Source organism: Leopardus geoffroyi, chromosome E3, assembly GCF_018350155.1.
Source record: "Leopardus geoffroyi isolate Oge1 chromosome E3, O.geoffroyi_Oge1_pat1.0, whole genome shotgun sequence".
Taxonomy (NCBI): domain Eukaryota; kingdom Metazoa; phylum Chordata; class Mammalia; order Carnivora; family Felidae; genus Leopardus; species Leopardus geoffroyi.
The window spans coordinates 23,553,369-23,565,037 of NC_059340.1; the positions used below are offsets into that span (position 1 = coordinate 23,553,369).

The 11,669-nt window shown below is 46.8% G+C and overlaps 1 long non-coding RNA gene across 1 annotated transcript in view; it reads left to right on the forward strand.

Annotated features, from left to right (window-relative positions):
- The window catches only part of LOC123589484, a 98,999-nt gene that overhangs the window by 60,413 nt on the left and 26,917 nt on the right, over positions 1–11,669 (forward strand). Inside the window, exon 5 of the long non-coding RNA XR_006708363.1 lies at positions 3,948–4,199. This is a non-coding gene — a long non-coding RNA (uncharacterized LOC123589484). The remainder of the gene's footprint in view (positions 1–3,947; positions 4,200–11,669) is intronic.

The following is an 11,669-nucleotide window of genomic DNA, read 5'->3' on the forward strand; positions in this document are numbered from 1 at the left end:
TTTTTTTCTTGTGATGAGAATTTTTTTTCTTAATTTTATTTTTTATTTTTTAAAATTTACATCCAAATTAGTTATCATATGATAACTAATGATAACTAATCATCAACAATGATTTCAGGAGTAGATTCCTTAATTCCCCCCTTACCCATTTAGCCCATCCCCCCTCCCACAACCCCTCCCGTAACCCTGTTTGTTCTCCATATTTATGAGTCTCTTCTGTTTTGTCCCCCTCCCTGTTTTTATATTATTTTTGCTTCCCATTTAGCCCATCCCCCCTCCCACACCCCCTCCAGTAACTCTCTGTTTGTTCTCCATATTTATGAGTCTCTTCTGTTTTGTCCCCCTCCCTGTTTTTATAGTATTTTTGTTTCCCTTCCCTTATGTTCATCTGTTTTGTCTCTTAAAGTCCTCATATGAGTGAAGTCATATGATTTTTGTCTTTCTCTGACTGACTAGTTTCACTTAGCGTAATACCCTCCAGTTTCATCCACATAGTTGCAAATGGCAAGATTTCATTCTTTTGGATTGTCGAGTAATAACTCCATTGCATATATATACCACATTTTCTTTATCCACTCATCCATCGATGGACATTTGGGCTCTTTCCATACTTTGGCTATTGTTGATAGTGCTGCTATAAACATGGGGGTGCATGTGCCCCTTCGAAACGGCATCCTTGTATCCCTTGGATGAATATTTAGTAGTGCAATTGCTGGGTCGTAGGGTAGTTCTATTTTTAGTTTTTGGGGGAACCTCCATACTGTTTTCCAGAGTGGCTGCACCCGCTTGCATTGCCACCAACACTGCAAGAGAGATCCTCTTTCTCTGCATCCTCGCCAACATCTGTTGTTGCCTGAGTTGTTAATGTTACCCATTCTGACAGGTGTAAGGTGGTATCTCATTGTGGTTTTGATTCGTATTTCCCTGATGATGAGTGCTGTTGAGCATTTTCTCATGTGTTGGTTGGCCATCTGGATGTCTTCGTTGGAGAAGTGTCTATTCATGTCTTTTGCCCGAAATGGGACATCTTTATTTTTGCTAAACACTCTTTTCTACCTTTAGAACTTTGAATCAATTACCTATCAAAAAGTTGAAAGAAAAATTTGAATAAAATAGAAATTATGATCTGGAGTTATAATTACTAACATGGAAGGCCATTTATAATACAGTGTTTAGTGGGAAAAATACACTGAAGGGTAGGGTGAACATATTTTTGTAAAAAAAAAAAAAGATTTATGTGGATAAAGCATTGTAGTGGAAGAACATAACGTTAGCTGTAGTTGTGTCTAGATGGTGGCTTTGGTGACCGTGATTTTTTCTCTTTTTTTTTTTTTTTAAATTTTTTTTTTTCAACGTTTTATTTATTTTTGGGACAGAGAGAGACAGAGCATGAACGGGGGAGGGGCAGAGAGAGAGGGAGACACAGAATCGGAAACAGGCTCCAGGCTCTGAGCCATCAGCCCAGAGCCCGACGCGGGGCTCGAACTCACGGACCGCGAGATCGTGAGCTGGCTGAAGTCGGACGCTTAACCGACTGCGCCACCCAGGCGCCCCATGATTTTTTCTCTTTTTAGATTTGTACTTTGATTTTTAAAAGAATGATAGGCCTTGTCTAACTAAAAATATACTGGTTTTGGACACCGGTGGAAAAACTGGAGAAAGAGAATATAGTTTGTTGTTTAGTTCATAGTATTGTACCAACATCAATTTCTCAGTTTTGACAACTGGGCCATGGTTCTGTAAGATGCTAACATTAGGGGAAACTGGATGACGGGTATACGGGAACTCTCTGCACGATCTTTGTGACTCATTTATAAATCTAAAATGATTTCAAAAAAAAAGCTTGGTGGTAAAGGGAGGAGGAAGATAGGGTATGAATAGAGAGGGATTTTAGGACAGGAGCATTTTCACAGGCAGAGAAGGGGTCAGGAGAATCGCTAAGAAGCAAGAAGAGGGGCTGTGATAGAGCAAGGTGGCTGAGGCAGGCAGGTGGGATGGGCCAAGGTGGACAAGTGTCTCTTTCTCCAAGACTGGAGAGAAAATAGCAAAGACAAAGGGGGATGTAGCTAAAGTTTATTCGCAGGAGAGTTTAGGCCAACCCACTTACCTGGGTTTTTACTGGAAGGTAGGGGCCAGCTCACCTGCAGAAGGTGAGAGGGGTGGGGAATGTGTGGAGCCTTCGAGGACAGAGAAGTCCTGGAAGCCAAAATGAGTCATTCAACCCAAATGACCATGATACAGCAGTATTTCCCAATTATCCCAGGAGATAAGAGTCACTTGGAATGTGTTAAAATCACAGAGTCCCTAGGCCTTCCATTGATACCTACTTAATCAGAAATTCCAGAGGAGAGACTTGATAATCTTCATATTTAACAAATGCCCCAGGAGGTTATTCTCCAGAGGGAAGTAGGAGGGACACCAAAGTAAAAAGAATTGCTCAAAGTGTGCTTGGAGGACCAGCAGCAGTGGCCTCACCTGGGAGCTGGTTAGAACTGCACACTTCACTCCAGACCTAAGAAACCTTCAACTGCGTTTTCAATTTGATCCCTAACTGAATCACATACACACCAAAGTTTTAGAAGTGTTATGTTAAGTAATCCCCATTGGCATGCATATGTACAACTGACACAATTACATGACTCTCCCCAGTGATGAGATCACAGGGATGGAAGAAGGAACTCCCATTTGGACTGAACAGGGTGGGAGGGTGGAAAGAGTAAGATGGTGGTGGTAGAAAGGTTTGAGCGTGAGGTCTAGGATGGAAAGAAGGTAAAGGGGAGGGCTGATGAGCTGGGAGTCTAGGGAAGGCTGAGAAAGTCTGGAGATTTGGATTGGGTCAAGAAGCTGGGGTAGAGGGAGCACAGGGCAGAAAGGGTGGAGGGATGGGAAGGAAGTTCATATCCAAGGTGTTGCCTAGGTAGTGGGTGGCTACAGAGCAATTGGAATGGAGGCACTCATGGAGTTGGGCGGTCTCCTGATTGAGTAGGTTATTCACGGTTTAAGTTCCAGTTGTTCAAGGTGAGGCTCTATGCTTGTTTGTTCAGCCACCATTCTTTGGGGATCCTAGTGATTTGGCTGGAATTCACTCTTATAGGGATGAGTATGTGACCTAGACATGGCCCGCTAGAGTGCTTCATTCTCTGGTCACAGTGATTGGCTCAGAACTGAGCATGTGACCCAAGCAGGACCAATCAGAATCTCTTAGTGATTTTGATCTGTGTTAAGCTGGGCAAGAAGAAATTCATTTCCTTAGACATGAATGAGTCAAAGCAATAACGGCTTGTGGGGGGTGGTGGTGGATGTCAGAGGCCATCTTCTTGCTCAACGGAGAAAGATGATTTTGAGAATAAAGGCAAGGACACCACGGAAATGGGTAACAGGGATGGATGAAGCCCGATGACTGACAGAACACCTGGGTGCTTCCATGCCTAAGGCTAGATGCATCTGCATGTCTCATTTAAGTGAGTGAAAATATTCAGCTCCTTTGTTGAAGGCCATGTGAGCCAGAGTATCTGTCTCAACTGAAAAAGCATGACTACAAGAAGAAAATAAGGCAGCACAGGCTGACATCGTCAGAGGAAGTCAACAGAACCCTTGGGTGATGATGGATGTCATGTGACAAAGATGAATGAGGGTGGTATGTCTGATGCCAGGAGCCTCGGAGGAGGGCAATAAGGAATGGCATGGAAGTAGCGGAGAGGGTCCAGGAGAATGTCAAGAGCACCTGGAGAAATGCCTGCTGGCAAGGGAGCAGCCTCCACCAAAAGCCTGATAAGCAAAGCCTGGTCACTAACTGGGCCTGGCCCTCATCTGGGTTGAACCTTGATCTTGACCACAGATTGACTTCTGACCCTGACAATGGGCTGGGCCGTCCCGTGGCCGTGAATTGACCCTTGGCTCAGGGCACATACCAAGCCTTGATCCTGTTCTTTTTCCCCTTTTTTCAGACTCAGTGTCAAGTGTCTGGAGCAAGCTGGCTGGTTCAGGGCAACCACAATGTCCCTTATTCCATGAATTGCACTCATCACTCGGGAAGGTCTAGGACATTATTTCAAGATCCCAATCCTTGGCCCAGAACTCCAACTGCAGTTTTCCATCTGGAGAACCAGCCAGTGACCTCCCAAATCTTCCCCTCTCTCTGGACGTCTCTGCCCCAGGGGGAAATGATGAGGACACCCTCTTGGCTCCTGGAGTGTTCTGTAAGCCTGTCCATTTCCATAAACTGTCAGCCAAGGATGTGAAGGGCAGGTTGGCATTGGTTCTGTCCCTGTCCTCAGATCTGCATTAAAATGTGCTTCCCCAGTGATCCAATTTGCTGATTTCTCAGGTGCCCAGCTGTAAGCCAAAAAGTTAAGTCAGCAATAGCAGATCCCAGCGTTCCACAACTGCCTTGAGAACCTTCAGGAGTTACAAAGCCAGAGCTGGTTTTTGTTGTTGTTGTTGTTGTTTGTTTGTTTTTTGGTTTTTTGTTTTTGTTTTTGTTTTAATTAGAGATACAATAGCTTCTTTTATCAGTAAGTCCCGGAGGACATTTTCCTGTGGTCCTCACAGTTCTTTGTAGCCAGAAACTGCCCCTAGGGCAGCAAAGAGTTGTAGTAAGCAGTGTTTGATAAACCTTAGCGCATTAGCTACCTGGCAGCCTGGATAATGTCTGATCATGAAATAACCTAGTGTTGTAAAAACAACAATGAAACCCAATGCTGGCAAACTCTACCAAGGGTCTTTTGTGAGCCAGGCCATCAGCTAAGCACTTAGTATCTGCCTTATCTCATTTTATCCTCAAAATAATGTTAGGCAGTGGAAACTGTTATTAGCCCCTCTTTACAAATAAGGAAACTGATTCATGGATTGGTTAAGTAACTTGCCCAAAGTCACACAGCTGGTATGTGTTGGGACCTGGATTTGAAACAGGTCCCAGGACCAGGTAGTCTGACTTCAGAGTTTATTGGATAGGTGGGAGGTAGGATGGATGGGTGGATAAATGGATAATGGATGGATGGGTGACTGGAGGTATTCAAGGAAGCAGAAATTTGTTCTGAGGTTGGTGGGGACCTGGGGATTGACTGGTTGTGGGAGGTTGGCAAGGAACCATGGATAGCTAGTCTATTGTCTCCCCAAAGATCTCTTTGCTTTTCTTCTCTTTCTCATGGTCTTATTTAAATCCTGTCATGTCGCTGGGTTGAATCACCCTCTGAGTTTGACAGAGTTCCTTCATGAAAACATAACCCAGAAGATCTATCAAGGAAGCCTGTCACTGCGGAGTAATAGCTGGTCTTTATTTTCTCATATGTGCTTTTCTGAGATTTTCTAATCTATGACATGTAGCAGGTTTCTGTTTGTGCTGAACCAGCATACTTTCTTCCTTCCTGTGAGAGCAGTACCCTAGTGGGCAAGCTCTTCTTACCCCACTGTCTTTCAGTGTATTTTGGGGGGGAAAGGAGGCTGCTCCCCCAATGCAGAAACAGCCAAGTGATCCAGGTCTGGCCAGTCACAGTGTTTCATCTGTTTGGCCACAGTGATCAGTTCAAGAAAAGACCGGTGACTCAATTATGTCCAGTGCAAATCCATAAACCCATGGGATAACTTTTTTTTTTTAAATAGTTGTAAGAGATAAACTCTCTTTCTTTTGGGGGTGCCGAGAGATGGGGTACATGTCTGGGGCTTCCAGCATCCATTGTCCCCCTGTAAGGGGGTGTGTCTGAGAATGGAGTTAACACAGTATAGCCCAGGGGAGAGGCAGAAAGTAAGAGTCCTGATCTTATCATTTCAGCCTCTGGATCCAGCCATACCTGAAGATGGAGATGCATTTCTGGTTGTCAGAGCTGAAATTTATTTCTTTTTCTCAATCCAACTTGAGTTAGGTTTTTGACACTTGCAGACAAGGTTCCTAACACAGTATGTATCACTCTTGTATAAATACAAATGAAAATTTGTAACATAACATTAATAGAGTTATGAAACAGAAATAGTGTTATGTTAATAACATTAATGATGTTATGAAAAGAGAACAAAAGACAACCACCAGATTCCTGAGTACATGCAGTCAACAAACAGCTGTCAAACAATAGTTTGTCAAACAAACACCCGCAGGTCTGGCTAGAGAGATGAGAACAGCAGCTGGGAAGTTTCCTCCAGAAGTGTTCCTGGAGGAGGGTGAGGGAATATTTGAACAATCAGTTCTGTTTCACCTTCTCCTCCTGATCTTTCCAGTTTCCAACTGGGCACAATGAGACTCCTTCAGTATGTAGCCTGCAATTAAAGCACATGTCTCAGGAATCTTGCCGATCCAGGCCCCTTCTCCACCCTGGGCTGGTCCTGCCTTGGGAGAGAAGAAGCTGAGATGGTTCTGTAGCTGGCTGGGAAGTGGCAGTAGCTGCGTGGGGAGACTGAGCCGGCGGTGACCTTCCCAGGAGAGTCATCCTGAAAGATGCCTGGCCGGCCATCTCCTGGGGCTGCCTCAGTGGAGGAGGGAAGGGACAGAGCCAGGGCGATATTTGACTCTTGAGGGCATTTCCTAGAACACCATGTTGCTTTTAGGATGCTGTTAACATCCACATCATACCTATCTTACTACCCACTCATCATTTTCTTCCTTTACCGAGATTTTTTTTTTTTCCAGAGAGAAACAGCATGAGTGGGGGGACAGGGAGAGCAGAGAGAGAGGGAGACAGAGAATCCCAAGTAGGCTGAGCCTGATGCGGGGCTTGAACTCACGAAACTGCGAGATCGTGACCTGAGACATCTCTGAGATTTTTAAAAATTGAGCAAAATCCTGCGTTCTAGAGGAGCACATAAAACACCATGTTTGGTTAAATAAAAAACAAACAGGAAAGCAGCCAGCCATGTGTGCACCACTGTTTAAGATGAGAAATCGATCATTTCCAGCCAGCTCTTCGTCGCCCTGTGTCCCTCTGACCACCTCCACTCCCACCCCGCAGAAGTTTCTGCCATCCGGTGATCATTGCATCTTGCTTTTCTTCATGGTTGCATTTACCATTTTTGTTTCTTTTTTTTAATTTTTAAAGATGTTTTTAGTGTTTATTTTTGAGACAGAGAAAGAAAGAGAGCACAAGAGGAGGAGGGGCAGAGAGAGAGACACACACACAGAATCTGAAGCAAGTTCCAGGCTCCAAGTTGTCAGCACAGAACCTGATGCAGGGCTTAAAACCATGAACCACAAGATCATAACCTGAGCTGAAGTCTGACGCTTAACTGACTGAGCCACCCACTCAGGCACCACAAAGTTTATTTATTTTGAGAGAGGGAGAGAGAGAGGAAGAGGGAGAGAGAGAGAGAGAGGGAATGAGAACGAGAACGCAAGCAGGGGAGGGGCAGAGAGAGAGAATCCTAGGCAGGCTCTGTGCTGTCAGCACAGAGCCAGATGTGGGGCTCCATCTCACGAACAGTGAGATCGTGACCTGCGCTGAAATCGAGTCAGATTCTTAGCTGACTGAGCCACCCAGGTGCCCTGCCATTTTTCTTTAAGTAGATTTATTTTTCGACCCTTTTTTATTGGGTCAAAATCCATATAATGTAAGGTTAACCCATTTAAGGTGTACAGTTCACTGGCATTTGGTGCATTCGCCTCTATCTAGTTCCCAAACATTTTCACTGTCCTGAAAAGAAAGGCCGTATCCATTACAGCCACTTCCTATTCTCCCCTTCCCCTAACCCTGGCAAGTGTGAATCTGCTTTGTCTCTATACATGTGCTTGTTGGGAGTATTTCATATAAAGGGAATCATACGATATGTGGTCTTTATTTTTTTTTCCCGGGAGAGAGAGAGAGAGAGAGAACATGTACAATTGGGGGAGGGACAGAGAGAGAGAGAGGGAGAGAGAATCCCAAGCAGGTCCCCCACTGACAGTGCAGAGCCTGATGTGAGGCTCCAACTCACAAACTTCGAGATCATGACCTGAGCCGAAGTTGGGTGCCTAATTGACCGAGCCACCCAGGCGCCCACACAATATGTGGTCTTATGTCCTTGGCTTTTTTCACTTAATGTAATAGTTCCGAGGTTCGTCCATATTGTCTTTGTGTGACAGTACTTCACTCCTTTATAAGGCTGATATTTTACTAATGAAAAATAATGATATTACATGAGATCATAATCGTAAATAATATAGACACACATATAGAAAAGCTGGAAATATATATTCTATAAATCTAGACAAATAATAGAATAATAATGACTAATAAAATAATTAATTATCTTAAGAGGAAACTCTTTTATTACCCCTTCTCCTCTGCCTGTAACACTCTTCTCCCAAATATATCTGCATGAAGGACTCCCTCAAGCAGCTCGGAGGACGCATTTGCAAGGTCTCCCCTGACTAAATAGCATTATGACTGACGCCTCTGCAAACTCCTAGTCCCCCTTACCCTGCCCCACATTCTCTGTCTCCCATAGCACTTCTTACCTTCTGCCATGCTCTGTCATCGATTTCTTTTATTGCTCGTTTTTTTTTTTTTTTTTTGTCTACCTCTCCTCCTAGGAGGGTATAGGTTCCACGAGGGCAGGGGGTTTGTTTGCTTGACTCACAGATGCATCCCCAGCCCTCTACCCAACAGTACTTGTCCACTGATGGACAAAATATCCACATCCTGATCTCTGGAGGCTGTGAAAGTTACCTACTAGGGCACGAATGGAAGCTTTGCAGATGGGGGAGATCATCCCAGGATACCTGGGTGCACCCTAGATGTAATCCCAAGTGTCCTTATAAAAAGGAGATTTGGGTGCCTCTGAAGAAATCAATGTAACAACTGAAGCAAGATACTAGTCTGTTGTCTTTGAAGATGAAGGAGGGGGCCAGGAGCCAAGGAATGTAGTTTTAGAAGCTCACAGAAGGGAAGGAAGACTTCCCTAGAGCATTTTGAGGGGGCACAAGCCTGCTGACACCTTGATCTTTGTCCCATAAGACTCTTCAAAGCTCTGACTTCCGGGAACTGTAAGGGAATAAATTTCTGTGCTTTTTAAGCCACTGACTTTGTGGTAGTTTGCTATCGTATCCACGGGAAACTATTGCAGTGCTCGATAAACAGTCGTTGAATGAATAAACACTTGTTGAGCCAGTGACTGAAGGAGACACCAGTATTGCTTATACTAAGTAGAAGGTAACAGCAAACAAAGGCGGTGTAAACACAACGGAGCCGCTAAAGTCAGGGCTGCAGGCTTTGAGGCAGCTCTCTCTCTCTGTTAAGCAAGAGAGCTTTGCATGTGCAGGAGAGCGTTAGACACCCACGAGCACCAAACTGGGACTGGATGTCTTCGCACATTGGAACATGGAGTGGTTTTCTTATTCCATTGACCCATGATACTTTAACACTTCCATTTGGTGGTCAGGGGAGGGCAGTCACGGCCGACTTTACAGAGATGAGGATATCTGTGCTCCGTCTGGGAAGAGGAGTGGAGAAAGAGAGAGGGCAGCACGTGGCATAGCCATTGAATTTGTCTGCCAACCTAAAGTCAGCACCATAGGCTAAGTCCTGTGACTTGGGAAGTGTAGCCAAGGTGCTGGGGAACTGCCGGAGGCTTCTAACCAGGAAGTGCCTTTGTCCAGCCTGCCCTTTGGAGACATCCTCCTGGTTTAGCCTGGAACAGGGGTGGGAGGCAGAAGGTCTGGGAGACAGGGAGATCTGTGAGGGGGAGAGGGCCTCGTGCTCCAGACTCCTTCTCCTTAATGTTTATTTTTGAGAGAGAGAGAGAGACAGATAGCACGAGTGGGGAAGGGCCAGGGAGAGAGGGAGACACAGACTCTAAAGCAGGCTCCAGGCTCTGAGCACAGAGCCTGACGCGGGGCTCAAACCCACAAACTGTGAGATCATGACCCGAGCCGAAGTCAGATGCTTAACAGACTGAGCCACCCGGGAACCCGTGGTCTGAGCTCCTTTCCATCCTCCAGCTGTTTCCTTCTTTGATGTAATTGCTTGTTGAAGACCACAGTGTCTGTGAGGCCCGGGCCTCTCTACTGAGTTTGCGACAGAGGTGGGGTCTTTTTCCACTCTCTACTTGGGGTGCAGGCTGCTGACTTGGAGGTGTCTCTGTCATCAGGGAGATGTTCTGTGGGCTGTGGGACACTTGAGTCTGGAACTCCAGGGGCCCGGAAGGGAGGTCAGAAGAGCATTGAGGGTGACAGTTTGAGAACAAGGGAAAATTAAGAACAAATATTCCTGTGACCTGCAAATGGAGTCATTTTCCCTTGGAGTCAATAACTCCTGGTCACTGTGGCTGCTCATCAAAGGGGTCTAGGAATGAAGGGGTTCTCCCCTCTCTCCTCCTCCGTCCTGGCATGAGAGGGCCCTTGGGCTGAGCAGGCTGGGCCAGAAGCCAGAGAGGACCGGCGGGGGCTTCCTTGGGGGCAAGGGGACTTGGCCTCTGGGGAAAAGCTTCCATCTGAAAGGCAGTGCACCCAGCAATAAGCACACAAGCTCTGGGGGCAGGCCCGGGCCTCTCAGTCACTAGTGATGGTGCCAGGAGCAGAACTCTGCGCCTCACTTTCCCTATTTGCAAGATTCCGTACTCTGCATATGAAGTGCTTAGCAGAATTCCTGGCAAAGAATAGGTGATATTAGCCATTATTATGATTGTTATTGTTTTTATTGGCTCTGTACACTTTTCCTAAATGCCATCACTGTACTCAGCCCTGTCCCCATCCAGGGACAAGGAGATAAGGCATCCTGCCTTCAGAGGGTGCACTGTTTATTGAGAGATACAGACAGATCGATACAAATGATATCAGGGGATGGAAATTCTACACTGGAGGGAGCTCTAACTTCCTGGGGGTGGGGGGACAGGGGAGGGTGTGGGAAGACCTTACATGAGTGGTGACATTTGTACCTTGCCCGGGAGAATGAGCAGAGGAAGAGAGAAGGCAGCCCTTGGCATTGCAGGCACATGAGCCCTGAGGTTGGTCGCCAGGCAGGAAGGAGACGGCTGGAGCCATAGGGTGCGAGCTATGCTCCCAGGGGGTGGGGAGAGGGGAGAAATGGGTGGCTGCTGACTCCACATGGTCTTGTCTTCACCTTTGGCAAAGCCAGCAGCAGCTCCAGCCTCGCCGGGAATCTTCTTGCCTGTGACATCATGCTGAGGCTGGTCAATTCTAGGAATCTGAGGACAGGGCCCACACCCCTCCTGCCTTGGAGGAGGAGGAGGAGGAGGAGGAGGAAGCTGTCTCTGGGCAATGCCCGGGCAGCCGTGCACCACAAGGCACCTGTCAGCACTGGCTGCGGCCACCCCAGCCCAGCATGGACAGGAGCCAGGCTTGCACCCTCTGTAACCCGATGCTCGCCTGCATCAGCCCTGGCTTCTGAGCCCACTCCTCAGGGGAGCTCCAGCCAGCCTGGGGTCACAGTGACCTCCTCCCTGCTGGCTGCCGTGTCTCCTTACAGCACCCCACCCAGAGAGGTTCAGTGGAACCACTGAATGGGGCAGAGAGGGCTATTGCAGCCACTGACCTGGAGTCAGGTTAGACTGGGAGTGCCTAGGACCCAGGGAGGGGCCCACAGCCCCTACTCTCTCACCTCCACTAGCAACTGTCCTGGTGCTGGGCACAGTCCTGAAATGCAGGCCTCTCTGCACTCATGGATGAAGGACCTCCTTCTGCCCTGTAGCCGGATATTGAGCCTTTCCTCTTCCCACCTGAACTGACACGAGCCTCACGTTTAAAAGGC